Below are 24,772 nucleotides of genomic sequence, written 5' to 3' on the forward strand. Positions count from 1 at the left end.
TTCAGGTTGAACTAAATGTTTCATTCAACCTGAAATGAAATTTTTAGGTTAATTTCAAGGCAGTGGGTTTCAACTTTAAAAAAACATTGAAGCAAACTTTAAAACAAAACATTTTGAATTAAAAAAAATCAAAAATGTTTTATTTAGAAATGTCAAAACATTCATTTTTTCTAAACAATTTGGCAAATTAAATATGAATTTGAAATATGGAAATGAATAGGAATTGTTCAATATGAAAAGGAAAGTGTCAACACGGCTTTTAAAAAAGGAAATCATGCCTCACCAATCTATTAGAATTCTTTGCGGGTGTCAAAGGGGATCCAGTCAAAATAGTGTACGTGGATTTTCAAAAAGAAAAAGGAGTACTTGTGGCACCTTAGAGACTAACAAATTTATTTGAGCATAACTAGCTCATGAAAGCTTATGCTCAAATAAATTTGTTAGTCTCTAAGGTGCCACAAGTACTCCCTTTCTTTTTGCGGATACAGACTAACACGGCTGCTACTCCGAAACCTGTTGTTATGCAAGGCATTGGATTTTCAGAAAGCCTTTGACAAGGTTCCTAACCAAGGGCTCTTAAGCAAACTAGTCATGAGATAAGAGGGAAGGTCCACTCAAAACTGGTTAAAAGATACAAAGGGTAGAAATAAATAGTAGTTTTCACAATGGAGAGAGGTAAACTATGGGTCCCCAGGAATTTGTACTGGGGCCAGTGCTGTTCAACATGTTCATTAATGATCTGGAAAAGGGAGTGAACACTTAAGTGGCAAAGTTTGCAGATACTACAAAATTATTCAAAATAGTTAAGTCCGAAGCTGACTGTGAAGAGTTACAAAGGGATCTCATATGACTGGGTGACAAAATGGCAGATGAAATTCATGTGACTGGAGTCCCTCTACTACTACCTAGAGGAAGTTCCCCAGGTCAGGCATGGGATATGCTGGCAGGACAGGTAGGAAGCTTGCCCTACTGCAGGCTTGTAGGTAAATTGAGGGCTTCATTCACCAGGACTGCCAAGCCTATGCCTTTCCCCAGCACTAAATCCATACAGTTCTTTAAAGTGAAAGTGGCTATATGCAATTTTTTTGCAAATATGCAAATTATTTCATTATATAATTAGCATAAAATGCCACACACGGAGCTGTATAAGACTTGGCAGCTGTGAAGTGTCTGATGCCATTGGAAGAAAGCAAAAGGGAACAGATCCTCTTCCTAATCACCCCTCCCCTTCCTGGCCTAGGGAAGGCCTCCATGAGGGCCGGCCATGAGGAAAAGGAGAGGAGAGGCAGCCAACCTGATCTGGCGCGGGTACCACAGAGTGTGTGTGCTGCCTCTTCCTAACGGTTGCACTAGCTAGCACAAAAAAAAATCAGAGTTGTGTCTGGAACTCATCCACATCCCTATTCACAGCCCACCTGAGTACAAGCCTAGGTTGTAGTAAATGCATAGAGTATTCGTAGCTTCTTCGTATCCTTTTAAAGTATATAAATTAATGGCTGGACTAGAGCAGGTAAATTGGGAGCTTCTCTTCTCCCCATCTCATAGCACACGAACAAGGGAACAAGCAATGAAACAGAAAGGCAGCCAACTCAAAACTGATCAAAGGGAAATCACTTTTCACTCAATGCATAATTAGACCTTGGAACTCTTTGCCACAGGACGTCATTGAGACCAAGCAAAATTTAAAGAGGGATTGGACAGTTATATGGATAATAAGATTATAAATAGTTAATGCTGAAAAGATTTGGAAGGGACATAAAGCTGGCGGGTGCAGATTACCCTATATCTATCTAATGTGGAGTTCCTTTATGTGAAGCATCTGTGCATGCCACTGTCAGGGACAGTGGACTAGATGGACCATGGTTCTGATCCAGCCTGGCTTTTTCCTCTATTAGCAATGTAGGTGTAGTGGCCTTACATGAAACAAGGGTTGCTTTTGACAAACATATACAGTGCAATGCTCACATGGTGATCAATTAGATCATTTAATAAACCATCTCATTTTGTGTTGTTTTATGTAAAGCATTTTAGTTGTGCTTTATTTATTGTACTGCTTTGTCTTCCTTTAGCTCAAACAATACAAGTCACTGGCGTGCTGTTATTGTTGCCTCTAGAATGTTTACTCCTAGCTCCCTTTAGGACCTAAAAGGCTGAAAACTGCATCATAATTGTCCAATTAGTCCTAATGCTGCGTAGTGTTGACTGTTTAGTTACTACATATTGTGTACAGAACTAATTGTGGTGAAAGCAAATGAATGGGAAGGAAACAAACAAGCTACTAGAAAATAATTACTTGGAGTGTTTCTTTTTAGTACCTGTACAGCAGATTTCATTATAGTCAACAGCTTCTAAAGCTGCTTGAAATAGTGGTATTTGTCATTTTCATAGAAACTTGATAATGACATTAATTTATCTTAATGGTCTGTTCTATTGTTATAAATAGTAAAATTAGCTTAAATTGTCTTGCTTTTGCTGGTTTTGGATGGCTCCAAAGGGCCCCACAACAGCAGATGAGTAGATAATTTGGTGTGCTTGACAGATTTCCAATAATTTGTTATGTGGAACATGAGTAATGCTAGTACCATTAATGTTCATTTTCCTCTAAATTCATTACTGCCCTTTTCCCTTTTATCTTTTTTAATGTCTAGGCCATTTTTCTATATTTCAAGTGGAGCCACAAAGCCTATTCATATTCAGCTATAGTAGCTATTAACATTCTGCACATAGTGAACATCCTGTAGAAAAACAACTCTTTATGAAATGATGAGGTTTCTGGCTATTTCTGATGGAAAGCAGACAAAATGGGTTGCTTGCTGGTATTAGGGATTGGCTATAATTATTTAAATTTCTTTAAAATTACATTTGACATGTTTTCATTTTTATGGCAAAGGTAAAACACACTTTACAGGGATTCTAAGAAGGTGGAAATGCATTAATAAAAACTGTTCTTCTCCTTTAATATCACTCTTGTTTAAACTTCACAGCGAATTTTAGCCAAGGCTATTTCTCATGCAATCTTTTCTATACAATTTAATTCTGATTAGTCCTGGGAAAGTGTTAAAATTAATGATAATTTTAGGTAGATTCGCTGACATGATAATCCTCAGAACAAATGGGAGAGCATTTCACCAGTGAAAAATTATTTTGATTCACGTTATTTACTCTTGCTTCAAATCAACATTTAATATTTCCCCCCACAGTTGTAATAAGCTTCTATAAGTTTGCTGAGATACTGAACTATAGAAAAGCGGGGAAAAACAGATAAACTTGCATGATGCTCTCTCTCTCACATGCATATAGCACAAAAACACACTACTGGAGCTGGCCAGTGAGTTATTATAAAAAATGCCACAGTATTCACAGAAAAGGAACATCTTGTGATTATCTGTGTGAATGTAGGTTTGCAAGAAGGCCCAAAACTAACCATTGTGATATCAATTTAATTTCTCCCTTCCTGATTATAAAGGGTCCAGTGACTCTCCAGAGAGCAGAAACAAAACCATGTGTCTCTTAGGCAATTAATCCACCTATCATTAATAACAGTCAAGCAAATAGCTTGCAAACAACCAATCAAGCTGAAAGGGTGTTTGCATGAAGAAGTGTCCATCAAACAATTTGGTATCAGGAATAATGGGTAAAAGTTAAAATCTGTTCATGGAAGATTCAGAAACAGAAAAAAGGCTATTTGCTGCTAATAGTTCCCTGTCACGGGGCAGGACTCACCCCTGCAGCACCTCCTTCTGGTCTCTCAGGAAATTAGCTCTTCCAGCCTCCAGAGCACCCTCTGCAGGCCAGTGTCCCACTTGCCACTGGCCCCCATGTCCCTCCCAGACCCCGGTGCCCTTTTTACCCAGGGTGCTGCCTCCTGGCAGTACCCCCCCAGTCTCTGGGTCTCCCCTCCCCAGGGAACCCCACCCAGTATCCCCACCTCACCTTAATCTTTGGCTACTGCAATTCACCATTGAGCCCCTGCACACTGGGGCAGGCTGCAGTGTATAAGCCAATCATCACAGGCAAGGGGGGTTTGGACCTGCTGCCTGTGCCTACCCATGGGCTGCCCCCTGCAACCCCAGTACCCTGTCTTAGGCCATCTGCCAGGCCTGCAGCCTGGGGCTTTTCCAGTCTGGAGCCTCCCAGCTCCTCTGGCCTTCCCCAGCCCTGCTTCACCTCAGGTACCCTAGTACACTCCCCAGCAGCCAGGCCCATCCCCCTTCATGGCTAGAGGAGACTCTGTCTGCTTCTGGCCCACTGCCCTCTTATAAGGGCCAGCTGAGCCCTGATTGGGATGTGGCCACAGTTGAGCCTGCATCCCCCAATCAGCCTGGGAACTGCTTGCTCCCAGCCACAGCCCTCTCATAGAATCATAGAATATCAGGGTTGGAAGGGACCTCAGGAGGTCATCTAGTCCAACCCCCTGCTCAAAGCAGGACCGATCATCCCAGCCAGGGCTTTGTCAAGCCTGACCTTAAAAACTTCTAGGGAAGGAGATTCCACCACTTCCCTAGGTAACGCATTTCAGTGTTTCACCACCCTCATAGTGAAAAAGTTTTTTCTAATATCCAACCTAAATCTCCCCCACTGCAGCTTGAGACCATTACTCCTTGTTCTGTCATCTGCTATCACTGAGAACAGTCTAGAGCCATCCTCTTTGGAACCCCCTTTCAGGTAGTTGAAAGCAGCTATCAAATCCCCCTTCATTCTTCTCTTCTGTAGACTAAACAATCCGAGTTCCCTTAGCCTCTCCTCATAAGTCATGTGTTCCAGTCCCCTAATCATTTTTGTTGCCCTCCGCTGGACTCTTTCCAATTTTTCCACATCCTTCTTGTAGTGTGGGGCCCAAAACTGGACACAATACTCCAGATGAGGCCTCACCTATGTCGAATAGAGGAGAACGATCACATCCCTCAATCTGCTGGCAATGCCCCTACTTATACATCCCAAAATGCCATTGGCCTTCTTGGCAACAAGGGCACACTGTTGACTCATATCCAACTTCTTGTCCACTGTAACCCCTAGGTCCTTTCTGCAGAACTGCTGCCGAGCCATTCGGTCCCTAGTCTGTAGCGGTGCATTGGATTCTTCCGTCCTAAGTGCAGGACTCTGCACTTGTCCTTGTTGAACCTCATCAGATTTCTTTTGACCCAATCCTCCAATTTGTCTAGGTCCCTCTGTATCCTATCCCTACCCTCCAGCGTATCTACCACTCCTCCCAGTTTAGTGTTGTCATAAATATAAAGGGAAGGGTAAACCCCTTTGAAATCCCTCCTGGCCAGGGGAAAGCTCCTCTCACCTGTAAAGGGTTAAGAAGCTAAAGGTAACCTCGCTGGCACCTGACCAAAATGACCAATGAGGAGACAAGATACTTTCAAAAGCTGGGAGGAGGGAGAGAAACAAAGGGTCTGTGTGTCTGTCTATATTCTGTCTTGGCCGGGGATAGACCAGGAATGGAGTCTTAGAACTTTTAGTAAGTAATCTAGCTAGGTATGTGTTAGATTATGATTTCTTTAAATGGCTGAGAAAAGAACTGTGCTGAATAGAATAACTATTTCTGTCTGTGTATCTTTTTTGTAACTTAAGGTTTTGCCTAGAGGGGTTCTCTATGTTTTCGAATCTAATTACCCTGTAAGGTATCTACCATCCTGATTTTACAGGGGGGATTTCTTTATTTCTGTTTACTTCTATTTTTATTAAAAGTCTTCTTGTAAGAAAACTGAATGCTTTTTCATTGTTCTCAGATCCAAGAGTTTGGGTCTGTGGTCACCTATGCAAATTGGTGAGGATTTTTATCCAACATTCCCCAGGAAAGGGGGGGAGGGTGCAAGTGTTGGGAGGATTGTTCATTGTTCTTAAGATCCAAGGGTCTGGGTCTGTAGTCAACTAGGCAAATTGGTGAGGCTTTTTACCAAACCTTGTCCAGGAAGTGGGGTGCAAGGTTTTGGGAAGTATTTTGGGGGGAAAGACGCATCCAAACAGCTCTTCCCCAGTAACCAGTATTAGTTTGGTGGTGGTAGCAGCCAATCCCAAGGACAAAGGGTGGAATATTTTGTACCTTGGGGAAGTTTTGACCTAAGCTGGTAAAGATAAGCTTAGGAGGTTTTTCATGCAGGTCCCCACATCTGTACCCTAGAGTTCAGAGTGGGGGTGGAACCTTGACAAGTGTCATCTGCAAACTTGCTGAGGATGCAATCCACACCATCCTCCAGATCATTTATGAAGATATTGAACAAAACCGGCCCCAGGACCGACCCTGGGGCACTTCACTTCATACCGGCTGCCAACTGGACATGGAGCCATGGATCACTACCCGTTGAGCCCGACAATCTAGCCAGCTTTCTATCCACCTTATAGTCCAAGGGCTGTTTTAAGAGCTTCAGGGCAGGAGCAGATTACCACCCCACTATATTCCCCTAGGTCTATCCCTCTCTCCCTGCGCTTGTCTTATTAGAGGTTCCTGAAATAATAAAGTACCTTGTCAGAACTGCCAGCATATTTATTTATTTGCACATCATTGTCAGTAGAAGGGTAAAACCTATAAAAATGGAACGAGAAAGTGAAAATCCAGGGAAAATCCTGTCCACTTAACGCTGGGTCACAAAAGTTTCAGAAGAGTGGGTTAGACAAACACTTGCCAGGGACGGTCTAGAGCAGTGGTTCTCAAAGCCGGTCTGCCACTTGTTCAGGGAAAGCCCCTGGCAGGCCGGACCGGTTTGTTTACCTGCCGCATCCGCAGGTTCGTCCAATTGCGGCTCCCATTGGCTGCGGTTCGCTGCTCCAGGCCAATGTGTGCTGCGGGAAGCGGCACGGGCCAAAGGACACGCTGGCCGCCCTTCCCGCAGCCCCCATTGACCTGGAGCGGCGAACCGCAGCCAGGGGGAGCCTTGATCAGACGAACTTGCGGACGCGGCAGGTAAACAAACCAGTCCAGCCCACCAGGGGCTTTCCCTGAACCAGCGGTGGACCGGCTTTGAGAACCACTGGTCTAGATAATACTTAGTACTGCCTTGAGTGCAGGTGATTCTATGCTTCACTCAAAGTCAGTTATTGGACCGTCCCATGGAGTCCTGTGCAGGTTGCTAAGCTCTGTGGCCCTGAACTAGAAAAGTATCCCTAATCAGCAAACTGCTTCAGCGCATACTTAAAGTTAGCATGTGCTTAAGTCTCACTGAAGTAAATTAGAGTGAAGCACATGCGTAAGTGTGTTCTTGAAGGGGCCCTTTAGCTGGTCTCTTCAGTTGAGCTGCATTGGACGTAAGGTGCAGGGCAGGAAGGGAGGAAGCAGTGCCATGCAGTGCTGCACACAGCACTGAAGCTGCCAGCTCCATTAAGAACAGGACCTTTGTCCAGCCTCCCCTGGCCATGATCACAGGGCAGAGCTCCAGTCTTGTGAAGCCCAGGAGCTCTGCAAGGAGGAAGCTCTGAGAGCTTCCAGTCTTTTCAGGAGCAGATGCTCCATGCTTAGGGCCAGGGGAAGGGGTGTCACAGTTAACGGAGATGGCTGTTTCTGTTACCCGGGGTTCTTTCAACCCACAGCTCTTGGTAACTTTTACTCTGTGTGAGGTGGTGTCAGGAAATAAATCAGGGGAGACACGGCCGTCTGACCGATAGATGGCTGGCACAAACAGGACAACACAAGAGTGCTTTTACTTAGTCTCAAGCACTTACACGCATCCGCAAAAGGTTAGTAAAACACCCCAACCCTTGATAATTACCTAAGCTGAGTGTGGCTCTCGAGTGACACAACGGCAGGCTTCCGGTGGCCAAATCTTCCGTCTGCCAGTGGGAACTGCAAGATGTATCCAGAGGGAGAGTCCAAAAAGAGTCCAACTACCTCAAACTTTTCCCCCTTATTTATACATTAGACATGTCCCTTAAAGAAAACCTGTTATAAGCAGTTTCAGTGGTCCAGCAAAAGGTTCCTTTTGATTATTGATTAACCAGGTGTGGGTTTTTCCAGAGTTTGCAGCCTTGAGGCCCCAATAGACATTCCTGGGGCACATCCTGCTCTTTTAAAATGCATGTATCAGCCACTTCAACACAATTCTTATCAGGAAGGACGCGGGGTCAAGCTGCCCTCTCTGTGGCACCCAAAGACCTCCCCCGCCCCACCTTGGTGAAACCGAGACTGCTGAATGCCCAATTTACAGCCTGCTGACTTGGCTGCTTTTAGCAATAAGCCATAGTGGTTTCAGGCACTGTACTGTTTTGCCAAAGTCTCCCTGTACAGTTTAACAGGCATAAGGGCCCCTCTGCACAACTCTGTCTCTCCTAGATGTCCCTTCCCTGCCCATGGAGCATTGTGTCTCTTCCCTGGCCCATGTCCCATTCTGCTTTAATGACTCAGCCGCTCTCTGAAAAGGATATAGGCTTTTTTCTCACCTGTAAATGATATTTCTCTGGTGAAACAAGGTCAGGCCCCAGCTTAGTGGGTTTTTTTGTTTTCATGACACTCAAACAGGCAGCAAACGATTCCACTGCAGGACTGTTTGGGCTTCAGTCCAACCTATCTGGAGAGCCTGCTGAGTGCCCTCGCTACTCCCATTAGAATGCTTGCAGACTGCAAAGGAAACAAACACAGGCTGGGAGGACTCGTTAGCAAGAAAGGCGCTTCGCTCTGACAAGGGGCAATGTCAAGGATGCTTTGATACAACGAGCAAGTTGAACACAGCGAGCCTGAATCCAGAGCTAGCCAGCATTAATCACATCAGATGGAAACCCCATCCAAGGGAGGACACATGACAAACTTGGGGCAGCAGCACCAAGAATTTGTACAAAAAATGAAAGATGGGGCCTTGTGGAGTGAGCGTCTCAAACTCACCAGACTGCATATACAGCTCTCTGGCAGATGGGGGCCTGGCAGACCCCAGCCTGACTGGAAAAACTCTCACGGACGCAATTGTTTATGTTTTGGGAACATCTTTCCTTCCCACCACCATTTTCCCCCACGGCATGTGGTAACAAAGGAGCCTTCACTCACACACGCGAGGTAAAAGCAAATCAGAGCTTTCTCTGTCTCACATCCTCCCCTGTGCAAAAAAAGCCTTGAGTTTCTTCTACCTCCATTCCCTAGGACTAAACAAGCAGTGCCTCTGTGCACCTTTCTGCTAGGCGGTAGGAGAAGCAATCATCCCAAGTACACTCTTAAGGGGCCTTTCTCCCCTGTTTTCCTGGGAGGTCTCTGTTTCCCTGGTCAGATGTTGCTAAAACCACAGGAGGAAAAAATACAAAAACATCTACTGAGGAAGCCTGAGTTCTGGGTGTAGAACTCTGGGACAAGGGCATTATCTGAGGTGTGATCAGCACTCTGGATTGAGAGACCCCATTGACACCAGGAAATAAAGGGATGGAGACCCCCATTCTCTGGATAAAATATCATGACAGCTTAGGCAGTCTGCTAGCCAAGTTACCTTAACTGACCCTCAGGATCCATACCTTTCTTTCTGCTTTATAGGAACAGAAGTCTGGACTCGGAAAGGAGGTGGGAGGATCCTCATTTGCCTTGTCAGTTTGGGTCTTCTTCTTTTGTATGGCTTAAAAACAGCAACATTAGAAGTCCAAGACTAGGGTGGTGATCCAGTTGATTGCCTTGGGTGTCACCAAGTGCATGGCAGAGATACCACCAGAATATGATTGTTTGGAACATTGGTTGACAGGATGTTCCATAGTCTGAAGTCCATTTCTACAGTCACACATAGGATCGTGTCTCAGTCCCCATTCATGGAGGAGGTAGGAGCATTTGCCATGTTATGTGCAGAGGTAGTTCAAAGTGGACCATATTTTCCATGGGAGGGAAAAAGCCACTAGTTTCTTCGGTTGGGTCCTCAATGTGATGTTTGCTCAGGACATTGACATCTTTCCACCTTGTTCACCATTGATCTTTGGGGGGGAAATCCTGAGTCTTTGAGATCATGCACTGAAAGCCAACAGGGTTTTCTAGATTTTAGTCAGAATCTCGGTATGTTATTTAGATCTTTGTGTACTGGGAGAGCCTCATTCCCTTGAATAGGTGGGACTCCCAAAGAGTTCTCATGCTGCAGCAAATTTGTGGTGAGTGGATGTGCGCCAGTATGGGAAGCCATGATTATGACATTGATTTTACCGTGACTGTAATGATCTGCATGGCAGTGTTGAGAGTCGACAAGTGATGTGTGGGAGCTGTGTGTCCAGATGGGTGAGCAGTTTTCTGAGTTGAGTAAACAAGGGCCAGTGAAGAGGTCCATACGGTTTTTGCATCAGCTCCCCAGGTCATTCCTGCAAGTTCCTGGGTAAGGTTTACATGCTTCTTGATTTTTGTCATGGATATTTTTCAGGTGCTGGTGGTATGTGAGGCTTCCATCTAACGTCACACCAAGATATGTCGGGTGGGATCATGTCTTACCGGCTGGCCACACACGTCCACATGCAGGTCTGCCCTAGCCTTTTGATTGTTTAAATGAAACACTTACACAACAGACTTGGTAGTGTGTGGTTTTAGCCACCACTGTGAGAAATATTCTTCCATGATTTTAAGGTCCTGGGTTAGAATTTGTTCTATGGTAAGTAAACCGTATGCCTGTGAAGTTGGACCAATGTTTGGGCCTGGGCAGGCTATAGCTATTATGTTGTCCAACTGAACCAGGACTGGCCTGCCTGAGGGCAAACAGGGCTCCACACATGGCTCTTAGCTCTAGAGCAGCAGTTCACAAACTGTGGGGACCCCAAAGTGGGTCATGTCCCCTTTTTAATGGGATCACCCGGGCTGGCATTAGACTTGCTGGGGCCTGGGGCTGAAGCCCGAGCCCCACCGCCCGGGGCCAAAGTTGAAGCCTGAGCCCCACCGCCCGGAGCCAAACCCCAAGGGCTTCAGCCCTGGGTGGTGGGGCTCAGGTTACAGGCCCCCACCTGGGGCTGAAGTCCTTGGGCTTCGGCTTTGGCCCCCCTGCCCAGGGCAGTAAACTCAGACTTTGGCTTTAGCCCTCCCACCTGGGGCTGCGGGACTTGGGTGGGCTCAAGCTTTGGTTCCCCCCTCCTGGGGTCATGTAGTAATTTTTGTTGTCAGAAGGGGGTCTCGGTGCAATGAAGTATGAGAACCCCTGCTCTATAGCAATGGAACCCTACCTTTTCCATACTAGACTGCCCTGGGATCCCTTGTTCCTCTTGTCAGCCCCTCCATTTAGCAATATGGAAAGCACAGAGTAGTTGCAGCCCCCTGGTTGGGAAGTAATCTGAAGAGACGCATTCAGAGCAAGCCAGTGTGAATCCAATGTCAAGCCAATGTCAATCGGTGAAGTATTCAGCAAGGGCAGAGCTATATTCAGTGAGGGAAATCCTTGTGTGTTCTCTGAGTTCAAACAATTGATTCAAAATGCTGCCATGTGACAGCCAACAAACGTCATCATGGAAGAGAGCTGTCAATATTGCATGTCTGTTTCTTCATTCATAGACTATAATGCCATTAGATCATGCAGTCTGACCTCCTGTCTGACACAGGCCATAGGTTATCATCCAGTTACTCTTGTATTGAGCCCAATAACGTGTGTTTGTCTAAAGTATGTCTTTCAAAAAGCCACCCGGTCTTGATCTGCAGACGTCAAGGGATGAAGAGAATCCACCACTTCCCTTGGCTCACTAGTAAAAGTGTGTGCCTTATTTCCAGTTTGAATTGGTCTGGCTTTAAGTTCCAGTCATTGTTTCTTGCTGTGCCTTTCTCTGCTAGATTAAAGAGCCCTTTAGCACCTGCTATTTTTCCCTATGAAGATACCTATAAACAAATTGAGTGCTAAGTCTTTCACTAAGAGGCATTTTCTCCAGCCCTTGAATCATTTTTGTGGCTCTTTTCTGCATCCTCTTCAATTTTTCAACAAAAGCCTTTAGTAGGGTTTTTGACAGTCCCACATGACATTCTCATAAGCAAACTGGGAAATGTGGTCAAGATCAGCATTTCTCAAATGGGGGTCCATGAGGATACTCTAGGGGTCTGTGGCCCCCACTGATCAACTCCTTCCCCTCCCTCCCAGTGCCCCCTGCATGCTGGGGAACAGCTGTTCAGCGGTGTTCAGGAGGCGCTGGGAGGGAAAGGGAGGAGCAGGCATGGGGCATGCTTGGAGGAGGGGACAAAAAGAGGCGGGGAAGAGGAAGGGCAGGGGTGGAGCAGGGGCATGAAGAGGTGCGGTAGGGGAAGGGCTAGAGTGGGGACAGGGCCTGGGGCTGAGTGGAGCAGTTGGGTGTCCCCGAAACATTTTAAATCTAAATGGGAGTCCTCAGGTTGCTGAAGTTTGAGAACCACTGGTCTAGATGCAATTACTATGAGGTCAGTGCATAACTGATTGAAAGACCATACTCAGTTATCAGTGGCTCCCTGTCGAACTTGGAGCGCATATCTAGTGGGGTCCAACAGGAGTCAGTCCTGAGTCCTCTACTATTCAACATTTTCATTAACGACTTGGATAGCGGAGTGGAGAGTGTGCTTATAAAATGTGCAGATGACACCAAGCTGGGTGGGGTTGCAAGCACTTTGGAGCACACTACTAGAATTCAAAATGATCCTCACAAAGTGGAGAATTGGTCTGAATTCAACAAGATGAAATTCAACAAAGACAAGTGCAAAGTACTTTGCTTAGAAAGGAAAAATCAAATGCACAACTACAAAATGGGGAATAATTGGCTAGGCAGTTATACTGCTGAAAAGGATCTGGGAGGTTATCATGGATTACAAATTGAATTGGAGGCAATAATGTGATGCAGTTGCAAAAAAGACTAATATTCTGGGTATATGAACACGAGAGGTGTATGTAAGACATGGGAGGTAATTATTCTGCTCTACTTGGCACTGGTGAGACCTCAGCTGGAGCACTGTGTCCAATGCTGGGCACCACACTTTAGGAAAAATGTGGACAAATTGGACGGAGCCTGAGGAGAGCAACAAAAGTGATAAAAGGTTTAGAAAACCTGAGCTATGAGGAAAGATTAAAAAACTGGGCAAGTTTAATCTTGAGAAAAGAAGACTGAGGGTGGACTTGATAATAGCTTTCAAATAAGTTAAGGGCTGTGTCATAGGATACTATACTTGCTGCTGGGTGGTGCCCTGTTCTGAGGATTAGCCCTTCTGAGGATTAGCTCCCCCCAGTTCAGTGCCCCCTCTCTTCTCTTCCACTGGTGCAGCTCTCCTCCTATTCATGGAGTTGCATTCAGTACAGCTGCCCTCCAGTCAAGTGACACTGTGATTTCTCCTTCTGGGCAAGTCCTCTATGCTGGGTTCCAGTCCAGAGTCTGACTGCGAACAGTCAAGGTCTGGGTCATCACCAGTCCTACTGCTTCTTCCCTGGACTACTTCCTACCAGGCTTCTTTAAGCTTCTCCCTCACTAGCCTTCCCAGTCAGACCCCTCTCTCTTAGGCCTACTAGGTAAACCTTTCCTCGTGGGTTCCTACCCCTTTTCAGGGGATCCTCTACCCTTCCTTCTCCTTTATCTGAGCGAGAGAGACTGCTGGCTTCCTCCCTGCCACCATACTGTTGCCAGCCTCCTGGTTTTACAGAACCCACCTGTTCCCTTGCAGGTGCGCTTCCTACTAATTAGTGCCCTCCATTCAGCCTACATCTCCCCCTTTTGCAGCTTAATTGGTTGATTGGGCCTGTGTGGCCTAATTCAACTCTTTCAGGGCCAGTGTGGAGAATACACTTCAGCACAGGCTGCTATAAAGTAGCTGGTGATCAATAGTTCTCCAGCATGTCCACTAAAGGTAGGGCAAGAAGTAATTGGCTTAATCTGCAGCAAGGGAGATTTGCATTAGATATCAGGAAAAACTTTATGAGCTCTGGTTCAGGCTTCCAAGGGAGGCTGTGGAATCTCCATCAACTGAAGGTTGGACAAACGTCTGTCAGGGATGGTCTAGGTTTACTTGGTCTTGCCACAGTGCAGTGGACTTGATGACTTCTCAAGGTCCCTTCCAGCCCTGCATTTCTATGATTCTATTCCTTTAACAATGTGGGCAGCAGAACTGGATGCAGTATTATAATATAGTGAAGAGGTGTGCATTGGTGGGGTGATCTTTAATAATATTCACAACTTTTCCAGCCTCGGCAAGTACTTTTTCTTAGTTGCACTGGCATCCTCTTTCCCACTAAGGCTTCTTGGGAGAGCTGGTCAAAACAAAACCATTCCCCTTTTTTCACCAATAATTGCAAAATTTGAAATGTTTTCAACCGGCTCTACTACCCAGTGCATTGAACAATGTGTCCTGACAGCTCAGGGTTCGATAGACTGGTTTCTAGTCACATGGCCACTGTGGTTTCTGGTCATAGCCCAAGGACGACCAGGGCAAATACTGGAACAGCAAAATCCATCTCAACCCAGCTGCAAGAACTGATTGCTGGGGAAGCTTCAGAGATTTTTCCTCCCTTGTAGAATTATTCTTACCCCGGACAGTGGAGCAGGCAGCATTCATGTTTGCACCCTCCCCAGTCAGAATGGACAGCGATTAAAATTTAGGCAAACACATCTGTAATTTTATCAAGAGGTTCTGAGAAGTACTGACTCTCCAGAACTCTCCCAAACAGCTGTTCTCAAACACCTCCAGCCATGTCATGAATTTGACTGCATCAATGGAGAGGGGACTTGCTTTGATTTGACCAATAACAGCAGATCCCAATGGACCATTACCCACTTCTGAGACAATTAATGTGGTAATTACCCATTTTTGAGACAATTAATGTGCCCCCCCCCCATTAAGAGGCTTGGCTACATTTGCTATTTGCGGGGACACCAAGTGTGATGAACTTTTAATACAGCAGTCTTCTGATTCTGCAAATGCAAAAGCTTTCACTTGAAGAATTCAGTGGATTTCTTTTGTAAAGATGGACAGTTGGTATCCAAATGACTCGGTGATCCCTCCTTTTGATGGCTGTATGCTCATCTCTGAATCCTTCGCCAGCTACTGTGGCAATTCCTGGAAACAGCATGGTAGCTGACAAGTATTCTGGTGACCTTACCTCACCTTGTCTCTCTCAGGTGTTTTGGTGTGTGGGTTTGGTCTGAGTCCTACCAAGAAGAAAGTCAGGCTGCACGCAGTGGATCCATAGAACAGGGAAGAACGGGGGAGAAAGGGATGGCATTTAGGACTTCACTGCTGTCTGGTTCTCTGGAACAGTGCACTGAGCTGGCAATGCAATCCAATTAACTGGCCCTGGAGAAGAAAGCTGGAGAGCAAAAAGCAATTGCCTTAGGTCTCAGCAGGGCAGGGAGACAAACCAAAATGTTGAGTGTCTGATAGCAGCAAAATACCAAATTCCATGGCAAAAATTCTCCATTCTGTGCCATTTGTGGGAAAATGCCAAATGCATGGCTGCAGGATCCCCGACTTCACAGAGCCTTGACTGAGACAAATGGGTCAGGTCAGAGCTCACAGAGCTATTGTTTCAGGCTCTAGGTAGATTCAGACAGTGTCACTCTATTGATTTGTGCTCAGTTGACATTTCTGAGGTTTTCTCCGCAATCACAAGAGCTGGAAACTTTCCTACTCTTTCATTAAAGAAGAAGTAAGGGTTGAAAAGGGCTGAGGGGAGGCATCCCATTTGCCAGATGGAGCACCTCTTCTCTACAGCTTTTAGCTGGAACCTTGACTCCAGCCAGGACCATTTACTCTGCATCTTGCGGCTACTTCTCTTCCTGCAGCCCAGACAGTATAGGTCAGATCTATCAATGTGCTCCAGCTGCTTTATACCACCCCAGCAATACAAAGCAGTTATAAACCTGGCTTAGTTGGCCAGTTACATCAGATTTCGGTGAATCTGTCCATACGGTTTTATCATTAATAGGTGATATTGCCTGAGACAGTGTTAAAGGTTCCGTAATACTTTATGCTTCTAATTTGGTTATTCTCATTTGGTACTGATATCTGTATTGAGGTGTAATGTGGTTATAAATCCTAGTTGTATACCAAGCAGCTCTGCTTTTTATCTATTATAATCTGATCAGTAAATGTGCCTCTTCAGCAGCTTTCTCACCATTGCTATTACATCAAATTCTGGGAGAAAGGCTATCAACACGTTCAAGCACAGGTAATAAGCGTATATGTGCTTCTTGTCTTATGTAAATCTCTGGGGCCGGATTCTGATCTCACATCTCACTAATGTAAATCCAAAGTAACTCCACTGAAGTGGGCAGATTGCTGGGGTGTGTGCTCTATTTAAAAGCAATGCCTCTGCCTGGTAGATCAACTGCAGCTGTCAGTAGGCTCTTGGGTCATATTCAAGTGGACTAAACTACGATAGTTTAGTCTTGTGGGACACGTGCATAGATCATTATTGCTAGGTCTTTATTGTAGAGGAACGGGCATAGCTGTTTGGCTTTCAGGAGCAGAGAGAAGTTGAGCAGGACTCCAAAACACCACATAGCTTGAACCCCTTTGGTGCAGATGCATATTCAAGCTGTGGTCTCCTCACAGAGCTATCCCCTTCTTGTGGAGGCCCATCTAACTTAGACAAACTAGCTCGGGAAATCCTGCAGTTTCATTGGTACTCATGGAACTCACAGAAACATGGGGCTGGAAGGGACCTCCTGGCTCATCAAGTCCCATCCCCTGCTATTGCACACAATCCGTCACATAATCCTGTTCATAAAACTTATCAAGCTCCATTTTAGGCAGGTTGTTTGTCCCCACTACTCCTATGCCTGTTCAAATAGGACATAAGCAAAAAAAGAGCTCACAAAGAGGTCTGCTTTTGTGAGTCACACCCTAAATTGTGGACTGCCTTATTCACCCAGTGAAATAGTATATTCCTGGTCTTCTTGATAATGAATATACCATTATTTTAAACTACAAGATGGACTGATACTTCTGCCTTTACTTAAGCAAATCTCCTATGGTCTTGCCTTCAATGGAAATTTTGCATGAGTAAAATAGAGTTGGGGACCAAAATAGTTCACTGGTACACAACTGACTGCGCAGTGCTCTCTTGTGTTTTTTAGCTATCGACCAGAATAGTTTGGAATTTTAAACCACAAATCTTAGAGTGGAAAAATGTTCTTTAAGTGTGTATATCTTTTTTATTGTCCTTGTGAAGAGTATAATGGAGAGGCAGTTATTGCTGAGATTTTCTCCACTATGAGCTTGATTTTGGCCACCTCCAAAAAGCTCATTTCTTCTTCATGTCTGGTGTTTGAGGCCTGTGGCAAAGAGAGGAAGGTTTGCCCAAAACTGAGGTGATTTGGATAGGTCATTTTTTGTAGTCTGAGACTCATGAAAATATTTTTTGAACTATTTTTGGCATGTCTTTTCTCAAAAACAGCATGTCCTAGAAACTTCAAATATGACTTATCTGTGTAATCTTGATTGCTGCAGGGCACAGACCCAACACTAAGACTGGGAACAGCACACAGTACAGGAGAAGTTCTTCACTGGGGAATTAGGAATATGAGAATGATATGTCAGATCAATGTCACAGGGCCCCTACTCTGTGCTCTCAGGGAAGCTTTATTTCAAGTCCCCTCCACCCCTGTTTCCCTGCTCCCACCTATTTACAATGTATGTCAAGCTTTAGGCCCTCTCAGCAAGACCTGAGGGGAACAGAGGTCTGCCTAGTCTCAGCCTTCTCTGTGACTAGCTCCTGCTAGCCCTGTTCCTCTCTTCTCTCCTCTCCCCTTGCACTTTCTTCCCGTGCCTCTGCTCAGCCCTGGACTGATGGGCCAGTTGAGTTCATTAACCCCAATAATCTTCTCCTGGGGCACCAATTAGCCTCTAAGCCAGAGGTTCCCAAACTGTAGAGCACACCCCCCTAAGAGGGCATGGAGGAATGTTCTGGGGGAGCACAGCGGGGCTGGGGAGGGGGGGTAGGGAGGGAGCACAGAGGGGCTGGGGAGGGGGGGTAGGGAGGGAGCACCACCCAGCCCCGACCCCACCGCCAACTCTGCTCCAGCCCCGCCCCCAGCAAGGGCCTTGGCTCCTGGGCCAGCACCTGGTCCCGTCCCCAGCCTCGGCGCAGCTCCCCCTCTGGCCATGGGCCCGGCTGCCGGCCCCCACAGTAGCCCAGCTGCGGCTCTGTTCCCACCCCCACCCGCAGCTAGGGTTGCCAGGCATCTGGTTTTCGGCCGGAACTTCTGGTTGAAAAGGGACCCTGGCGGCTCCAGTCAGCACCACTGACTGGGCCATTAAAAGTCTGGTCAGCGGTGCAGCAGGGCTAAGGCAGGCTCCCTGCCTGCCCTGGCTCTGTGCAGCTGCCTGGAAGCAGATGGCATGTCCGGCCCCTAGGCGCAGGGGCAATCAGGGAAGCACTGCGTGCTGTTACCACCCCCAGCGCTGGCTCTGCAGTTCCCATTGGCTGGGAACTGCAGCCAATGGGAGCTGTGGGGGCGATTCCTGCAGGTTCAGGCAGCGTGCACTGTGCAGAGTCATCTGACCCCTCCACCTATGGGCCAGACATGGCGGCCACTTCCAGGAGCAGCACAGAGCCAGGGGAGGCAGGGAGCCTGCCTTAGCCGTGCTGTGCCACCAACTGGGAGCTGCCTGAGGTAAGCGCTGCCTGGCTGGAGCCCACAACCCTCACCCCCTCCTGCACCCTGAACTCCCTGCCCCAGTTTAGAACCCACCCCACACCCCTACCCGAACCCCAATCCCCTCCTGTACCCAAACTCCCTCCCAGAGCCTGCACTCTGCACCCCCTCCTGCATCTCTACCCCTTACCCCAACTCTGAGACCCCTCCCAAACTGCAAACCCCTCAGCCCTGGCCTGGAGCCCCCTCCTGCACCCCAAACCATTCATTCTTAGCTCCACCCCAGAGCCCACACCCCCAGCTGGAGCCTGCACCCTTTCCTGTACCCCAGCCCCCTGCCCCAGCTCGGAGCCCCCTCCCACACCCTGAACCCCTCATTTCTGTCCCCACCCCAGAGCCTGCACCCCCAGCTGGAGCCCTCCCCCTCTCCTGCATCCCAACCCCCTGCTCCAGCCCAGTGAAAGTGAGTGAGGGTGGGGGAGAATGAGCGATGGAGGGAGGGGGGGCTGGACTGAGTGGGGGCATGACCTCAGAGAAGGGGCAGGGGTGTGGCCTCAGGAGAAGAGGCGGGGCAGGGGGCAGGGCAAAGGTGTTCAGTTTCGGTGCAATTAGAAAGTTGGCAACCTTACCTCCAGCCTCAGCCCCAGACCCACCTCCATCTGCGGCCCTAGCCTCAGCCCCCTTACCTCTGTCCACATCCCCTGCCCCCTACTGTGGGAGCTGTGGCCCAGTTCCCACCCCAGCTCTGGGGGTGTGTGGACAAGGGTAAGGAAGGGGGCACAACCCTGAAATGTTTGGGGACCGCTGCTCTAAGAGATCAGAGTGCAGACTCACCTATTCACTCTCTGCATTTTGTCACACTCAGGCTGATTTTTTAAAAAGTTACCAAGTGACTGGAGGAGACCTACGCTTTGCTAAATAATGATGAAATCAGCCCCCCTCTCCCCTCTGAATTCCAGCCTTTTACCTGGTGAAGCTAACTGGTCCATGTTTGTCTCAGAGTTTCTGATTATTTTAAGAGATTGCTACAGGGGCAGAATTAAGGTTGTTCGCCTTAACTGTAAGGTGGTAATGCCTTCACTATACCTTCAAATGTTTGCACTTATTTTATGTTTACACTTAATTCATTCATTTCTAAAGGTTCTTTTTGTAAGGTTTTTTTTTAAAATTCTAAAATTATGGCTATGTACTCTGAACCTGAAGAAGAATTTTGCCTGGAAAAAGTACTATGTGGAGAAATGGATTGACTTGACCCACACATTTAATTAAAATAGCTGACATTCAACACCTTCTTGAGACCTATTAAGTGACACCCTGTTAATCACACTGGGGTGGAGCTGGCAATGGAATTCTGTGTTTGTTTCCTGAAAGCCTCTGTCACAAGGTGCCAGCCCGAAGGGCTGGCTCCTCGGTCATGTTTTATCGGCTTGAAGTCTGACACTGGAAATCAGATGGAAAGAATAGCAAATATGCATGACAAAGAGCATGGTTTTTGTCCACAGCCTTTTTCCTTGTGATAAGAATAACAGATTTTTTTTAAAGCAGCACAATCAATATGAGAAGCAAAATATACTACAGAGTGCAGGTGAAGCTTCCCTAGTCCTCTTCTTTGGGGATAGAAGGTCATGCATTAGTGATGTAGTAGATCAGAGATAAGTTCATAAAATATTTACCTAAAATAGCATGTGTCCATCTGACTGTTCATTTATAAAATAATAGCTCTGAAGAATGAAGCACAAGCTACAGACCTTATTTAATTTCATTGACTTTGCTTAGAGTCCATTAGATCAGGTTATGCGTTGTGCTAAGGAAGAAGCAGCACATAATGGAGCATGAAAGATAAATAATTATAGGGTCACCCACGAGAGCTCTCTAAGTAAAGGTCTCTTAGCATTTCCATTAGACATTCTTGTTATGGTGCTCTAACCACGCAGCCGTAAAACTTTGATTTGGGCTGAGATTTGCTACAGAACATCGTAATGCGGGAGCAAGTTTGTTTTACCGGTTGTCCCAGACTTTGGTTCGGAAAAGAGGCCAACTAAAAAGTCCCCAAATCCACCCTGACATAAGAAACTGTGAGTGTCGTGGTTTCATGATTAGGGGGCTTGGACACATGACTTATGAGGAGAGGCTGAGGGAACTGGGGTTATTTAATCTGCAGAAGAGAAGAGCGAGGGGGGATTTGATAGCAGCCTTCAACTATCTGAAGGGGGGTTCCAAAGAGGATGGTGCTCGACTGTTCTCAGTGGTGACAGATGACAGAACAAGAAGCAATGGTCTCAAGTTGCAGTGCGGGAGGTCTGGGTTGGATATTATGAAAAAGTATTTCACTAGGAGGGTGGTGAAGCACTGGAATGGGTTACCTAGGGAGGTGGTGGAATCTCCATCCTTAGAGGTTTTTAAAGCCTGGGTTGACGAAGCCCTGGCTGGGATGATTTAGTTGGGGTTAGTCCTGCTTTGAGCAGGGGCTTGGACTAGATGGCCTCCTGAGGTCTCTTCCAACCCTGATCTTCTATGATTCTTGTGTCAACAATCCACATACTGAGGAGTAACTACATGGGCCTTGACAAGACCATTGCAATTGTGGCTGCGCCATTAGGGTCTTCCCTGTCAATAATCCACTGAGTCACAAATCCAGAGAGAAAAGAACACATGGATAGTCATTGACACAATCCGTCTGTCGCTCAATGATACAGACCCTAAGAGCAGATTTACACAATAGACCATAATAGTTGACCAATCTTTATCTCAGTGGAAAAGCTGGAATACAGTAACATCTTAGATAGATACTCCGAAGTTTTTGCTGCTGTTCTGTCTCATTTCTAAACGTATTCTATTTCAAATAAACACATAAATCCAATTAAATGGAAAGATAGAACTGAAACCCATCGGTGCCCCAAAAAGTATGGATTTGCTCCAGGCTCCTCACACTGGATCAGTAGGCCACGTCCACCTATGTGCCTCTGTTAAAGTTTCCCCTGGCTTTACTCTTGGGAGAGGGACCAGAAAAAGTTGTTTGTTCTTTTTGTCTCTTGTTCAGCCTTGAGCTGCAATTCTTACTGATGAAAGCAAGAGTTCAGCCACACATCACGATAACACTGAGAATTTCTGAAAACAAGACCTAGTTGTATGTGGGTAGCAACTGAGCTTGCTGATTCTTGAGAAACTGTCTGATGGAAACTGTTTACAGCCTTCAGCAGTTTTGCAAAATAAACGGAAAATTATCAAAATGCAGGCCCCTCTCAAAGTTCCTGAGCCTTCCCACACTGACTCCCACTCAGGCAGAAATTTTCAACTGGCCCTAGTAAGGGGGCATAAATTATTATTCATCTGTATTACTGTAGCACCTCGGAGCCCCAGTCATGGACCAGGACTCTACAATGCTAGGCGCTGTACAAACTCAGAGCCCAAAGAGCTGAGAGTCTAAGAATGAGGCAGGAGACGACAGATGGATACAGACAGACCAACAAGGGAGCACATGGAAAGAACGGGACAATCGTGGACAGTACACTAGGCAGTAGCCTCAGCACATCAACTGCTTAACTTTTGTCCATTTTTTTGTAGACATCACAGCAAAGGAGGATTTGAAGGAGGATAATGAGGCAGCTCTGTGGATATTCACAGGGAGCTCTTCCTAAGCATGAAGGGCAGCATGAGAGAAACCACAAAAGGTGCTTGTTTGAAAATGTAACCAGTGGGCGATGGAGGATGGTCAGAGGCAAGGGTTGACAGCTTGATAATGAGTGAGAGACGTTAGGTAGGATGGGGATAGGCTGAGAAGGGCCTAGACAGTGAAGAGAAGATACTTCTGTTTGATGCGATGGAGAAGGGGGAACCAATGGAGGGATGCAAAGCGAGATGGGAACCAGTGGAGGGATGGAAAGCAAGACTTGGTTTGCTCAAAGCAATGAGCTAGGAAACGGATCCATTTTGGATGGATACGAGTGAAGCAAGATGGGATTAGAATAGAGGATGTTGCAAATGATGAGCGCCTGGATGAGAGTTACAGCTCCACGGGTGGATCAGGAAGGCTGTATCTTAGAAATGCATAGAGGTAGGAAAGGGACATTACATGCAAAGGAATTCTAGAGAGGAGCCAGTGTTTTGGTTCATTGGCAGATCTGAAAAATCAACAAAAGAGTTTGGGTTAAGTCAACGTAAACCAACATTTTTTGGAATTTTCAGCAAATTGAAAACATTTCATTTCAGGTCAAATGAAAAGTTTTGTTCAGATTTCAGGCATTTTTCATAAAAGTAAAGGGAAAAGCAAGAGGAGAGGTTGGTGGATAGTGCTGCTCCTCTATACCCAATAGCCCAGCAGTTTGGGCAGTCTTCCTGGGATGTGGAAGACCTATGTTCAAATTCTTGCTCTTGGGCAGGGACTGGAACTCAGGTCTCCCCCCTGCCAGGTGAGTGTCTTAACGAGGTGGATGCTCTAATCACTGGGCTACTGAGTGTAAGGGGGGCACCACCACTGCCTCCTCCTCCTCCATTTGGTAAATGGTCCCTAGCATCCCTTGTGAATGTAGCCTGAAAAAGTGAAACGTTTCATTTGGACATTTCCCAATTTTAAAAAAACTTTCCACTGAAACAGTTTGCTGAAATCAAACACACATTGGCAATTTTTTTTCAGTCGACCCAAATCTACAATTTTTGGCAAAAAAGTTTTGGCCAAAAAATTCAGTGCTGAAAAGGGGGCAAAAATCAGAGCAATGCTCTGCTGTCTCTTCTGTGGTGGCTTGTGGCTCTGAGTTGAGGTCTGCTTTGTGGCAGCATGGGACTCCTACTATATTCCAGCAGGAGCTACCAGTGCAGGTCTGCTCCATGGCACTGACTGCGCTTACTGAGCTGTGCTGCGCCCTTTTATTCCCCATTGAGAGCATGCCCAGCAGGCAGAGCTGGGCAGAGCCTCCTGTGACCAGAGCTGCTCCTTAACCCCTTGTTCCCCAGTGTGGGGGATGAACAACTCGTCACAAGGGTTAATCTTAGTTAGCTTTAGTACGTCATATTCTTCTCCTTTAGGAGCTCAGCTAATTTCTGGGTAACGATCAGTCCTGAGGGTGTACAGTATTGTTCTGTCTTGGGGCAAGTTTTTTCAATATGAACATTTTCATTGCATCCTGAATGGTCTTTGGGTTGTTTTTTTTTCATTTTATTTTGTATCTATCTTGTCCTGATGATGATATTTTTCTTATTTTTTTTAAAAGCATCTCAATTTAATGTCCCATGGGAAATCTGCTACCCTGCCACAGACCAGCTGGAAAACTGTCTCAGAACTGAGAGTGGGGAAAATGCTACCTATTGAATCAAGGCTTCTTCCTTCAGCACCAAAACATTTTCCTTGGAAAGCTCCCCTGAAAGTACTGGCCAGGCAGACGCAATCCTGTTTAACATGCACTATCTGGCCAGATAACATCCCAAAGTAATAAGGCTGCAAGCTACATGGTGAGTGTTACAGTCCTCAACAATCTTGCATTCCTTTCCCTTGCATTGCATTTTCCAATTAGAGATAAACAAGTTGCAGAACACCAAGAAAAAGAAAATTTGCTGTCTACGGAGTTTGAGTTTCACTGGAGATACAGGAATTGGACACCACCAAGTCTCTTGAAACATCTCTTTTGCTCACACATTAACTTGCTGGATTTTTCAAGATCTACAGTGAAATCCATTTGTGCCTCTCAGGTCAGATTCCAGCTATTTTTCTCTGCATCACTTAATACTCTAGTTTAGTTTTCTTTTTCAGTGTCACTTTCTCTGTAGGTCTCCTACTCCCAAACTACAGGTGGGAAGGGAAAATCTTGTTGAAATAGTTAATTATTTGTTAAACCATTACATGTTAAAACTAGATACATCCAGCATTTTAGGAAATACACACAAAAAGGGGTTGCATTGTGTGAATTATTTTCCTATTTGAAACACAGAATCTCTCTCAAATGGCTTTAAAACCCATATTGTGGCAATGTATCCAGTTTGTTCCATTAACTACTCACAGAATCAACTGGAGAACTGCTGTTATTAATTTCAATGGAAAGCTAAAATGTGGTTCATTTTCTGTAATTGCAGGCCCATAGCCTAAAGAGCCTGCAAAAGCTTTTAATCTGAGGCATTTTTAGAAGGGTCTGATCAGAATTACATTTAACATCTTCATAAGGTGAGTAATTATGAAAGCCTCAATAACAAAGATAGTCAAAGAGCTGCACTCGGTATGACCTAAACTTCCTATGCTGTAACCAAATGGTTCTCTTACCCACCCATCCACCCACACACACACATACAATTACATACCACATGATCTGCAACATTCAGAAAT

At 46.0% G+C, this 24,772-nt stretch overlaps 1 long non-coding RNA gene across 1 annotated transcript; it reads left to right on the forward strand.

The window, feature by feature from the left end:
• The first annotated feature begins 10,312 nt into the window (after positions 1-10,312).
• On the forward strand, positions 10,313-24,162 carry LOC142069456 (uncharacterized). The gene is made up of 3 exons (XR_012665290.1): positions 10,313-10,402; positions 22,027-22,133; positions 23,670-24,162. It is a non-coding gene; the product is annotated as an uncharacterized LOC142069456 (long non-coding RNA).
• Positions 24,163-24,772: the final 610 nt, after the last annotated feature.

This window comes from Caretta caretta, chromosome 1 (assembly GCF_965140235.1).
Source record: "Caretta caretta isolate rCarCar2 chromosome 1, rCarCar1.hap1, whole genome shotgun sequence".
Classification (NCBI taxonomy): domain Eukaryota; kingdom Metazoa; phylum Chordata; order Testudines; family Cheloniidae; genus Caretta; species Caretta caretta.